Genomic DNA, 3,167 nt, shown 5'->3' with positions numbered 1-3,167 from the left:
ATGGGACACAGAGGAGGTGCTCACCCAAGGATCTTAGCACCCGGGCAAGTTCTGAAAGATTGACATGGAGCAAGCGAGAAAATGGAAAATGCCCCACCAGCCCAGCTTTTAGACTGCAGCCATTGACATCTGAGACCTCTCTTCCTGGTTCCACCCTCCACTCCCAGCCAATCTCTCTCTCACTCTCTCAACCACTCTTGTGTCCTGCCAAACTGTGTGGCCAAATAGTAGGGCTATGCACATTTTCCACAGTTTCGATGCCTGCGATTCTGAATGGAGACTGCAACTGGTGATGCTACATCCAGACAAATTATGTTGGAGGATGTCAACTTCATTTTGCAAGCCAGTGTGCAATGCAGCCCAGTGGTTGGAGCGCTGGGCTGCAGTCTGTGAAAAGGGAATTTAAATCCGTGCTTTGCCACAATGTTTGCTGGGCGTCCTGGGCCTAGTCAATACCCTCCTCCAGAGTCCAATGTATACTACTACTAATAATAATAATAGCAATAACAATAATAATAATAATAATTTATTATTTATACCCCGCCCATCTGGCTGGGCTTCCAAAAAAATATTAAAATACTGTAATACATCAAACATTAAAAGCTTCCCTAAAAAGGGCTGCCTTCAGATGTCTTCTAAAAGTCTGGTAGTTGTTGTTCTCTTTGACATCTGGTGGGAGGGCATTCCACAGGGAGGGCGCTACTACCGAGAAGGCCCTCTGCCTGGTTCCCTGTAACTTGGCTTCTCGCAGCGAGGGAACTGCCAGAAGGCCCTCAGAGCCGGACGTCAGTGTCCGGGCTGAACGATGGGGGTGGAGACACTCCTTCAGATATACTGGACCGAGGCTGTTTAGGGCTTTAATGCAGCTAAATAATGGATTGGCTTGCAAATAATTCTGCTTGGCTCATAACACCGGTCCTGGAAGACCTTCATTGGCTCACAGTACGTTTCTGCACATCCATCTGGTGCGCAGGCGGAGACCCTACCTGCACGCAGAGTGTCTCGCCAGAGTGGTGCATGCTCTAGTTATCTCTCGCTTGGACTACTGTAGTGCGCTCTATGTGCGGCTACCTTTGAAGGTGACCCGGAAACTGCTACTAATCCAGAATGCAGCAGCTAGACTGGTGACTGGGAGCGGCCGCCGAGACCACATAACACCAATCCTGAAAGACCTACATTGGCTCCCAGTACGTTTCTGAGCACAATTCAAAGTGTTGGTGCTGACCTTTAAACCCCTAAACGGCCTCGGCCCAGTATACCTGAAGGAGTATCTCTATGCCCATCGTTTAGCCCGGACACTGAGGTCCAGCTCTGAGGGCCTTCTGGCGGTTCCCTCATTGCGAGAAGTGAGGTTACAGGGAACCAGGCAGAGGGCCTTCTCGGTGGTGGCACCCGCCCTGTGGAACGCCCTCCCATCAGATGTCAAGGAACTAAACAACTATCTGACTTTTAGAAGACATCTGAAGGCAGCCCCAGGCAAAGTCCTGCAAGCGACAAGTGAGCTTAGCGCTCGCTGCTAGTTTGTCCAGAAGGTTGTTTCTAGCGGAGCTCATGGGCAGATGGAGTAAAACATCGTCTTGGATCATGGCTGCAGAGTTTACTGTAAAATAATACGTCGTGATGGAATGGGGTTTTGTGGCAGGCCGAGAACGTTGCGGTCTGGCTGGAGCGATCAAAGGAGCTTGCGAAGATCCTGGGCCAGCGATGTGGGATTAGCTGGTTACACAGAATGCCACGAACCATTTTCTTCTCCGCTAAAAAGGCCCTTATTATTTACATTTCCACTAAAGCCAGGCAGCTGCTTTTAAGACCCCAAGGATTCCACACAGAGACGGCTCATTACGGCCTATGAAAGGAACCCAGACTCCAGGGGAAAGACTGATGAATTAGCAGAAGACGAAATGGAACGGTTGCTGGAGGTACGAAGGGGAGATGGAACATGAAAAACATCAGCTCTTGTGATCGCAGCTCCTTGCGTTTTGCATTCTCCTCACTCGTCCATTGTTTCATTGTTCAAATTTGTGAAATGCTCCACATTTCAGAAAGAGGTTCCCGGAAGGATGGGAGTTCTGTTGGTGACAAAGCAGGCAAGATCGATCTTTTGATGGGAAAGGAAGGATGAATGAGAGAGACAGGACTGATTTTTACCTTTTTATTGGGAGAAAATGTTCTGTCAGTTTCACGCATCTTCACACAGTTGAAGTATCTGAGAGGAGGGGAGGGAAGAGGGGAAGGGAAACATGGTTTAGGGATCAGGCGTAGCATTTTTGTACTTCAGACTTGCAAGCAATGTCTACATTCAGAGGCTTCATTCCATGAAAACAGTGTCTCTCTCTCTCACACACCCCTTACTCCTTAAGGAATTTGAAATATACTCGGAGTCGAGAGTGGATTCATGCTCTTTATTTAGCTCATAGTGGTGAGGAGGAATGGAAGTTCCCCCAGAATGTCTGCCTTATATACATTATTTACAAATTGGCCCCCACGTGATTGACTAATTCTGGGATTCTCCTGTAGACCAATCAGGTTGCGGATTCACTTCCACCTGGAGCTGGATTGGGTGGCTCCTGTGCAGTGGCGTAGCGTGGGTTGTCAGCACCCGGGACAAGGCAAGTAATTTGCGCCCCCTAACCCGTGGATTTGCGCCCCCTAACCCGTGGATTTGCGCCCCCTAACCCTAACCCCCAGATGTTGCGCCCGGTGCGGCCAGCCCCCCCTGCACCCCACACGCTACGCCACTGCTCCTGTGGACCAATCAGACTGCTGAATTCTGGATCCTATTGTTCTAGGACCAATCAGACTGCTGCATTCTGAATCCTATTGTTCTAGGACCAATCAGACTGCTGCATTCTGAATCCTATCGTTCTAGGATCAATCAGACTGCTGCATTTTGGATCCTATTGAACTCAGTACATAGCAGAATTGTTCCGTTTATTACTTCTCTTTGACCCAAAGAGAGACTCCATCAGGCAATGCCTCCTTCCACCTGCCTTGCCCCACCCTCCGGCCCTGGGTCTCCTCATAAGGAAGATGTGCCTGGAGGAAGAACTGTGAGGGGAGAGACTCCATCAGGCAAGGCCTCCTTCCACCTGCCTTGCCCCACCCTCCGGCCCTGGGTCTCCTCATAAGGAAGCTATGCCTGGAGGAAGAACTGTGAGGGGAGAGAC

The sequence above is a fragment of the Podarcis bocagei genome, assembly GCF_964188305.1.
Source record: "Podarcis bocagei genome assembly, chromosome: 12".
Taxonomy (NCBI): Eukaryota; Metazoa; Chordata; class Lepidosauria; order Squamata; family Lacertidae; genus Podarcis; species Podarcis bocagei.
This window is presented reverse-complemented; position numbering follows the sequence as displayed.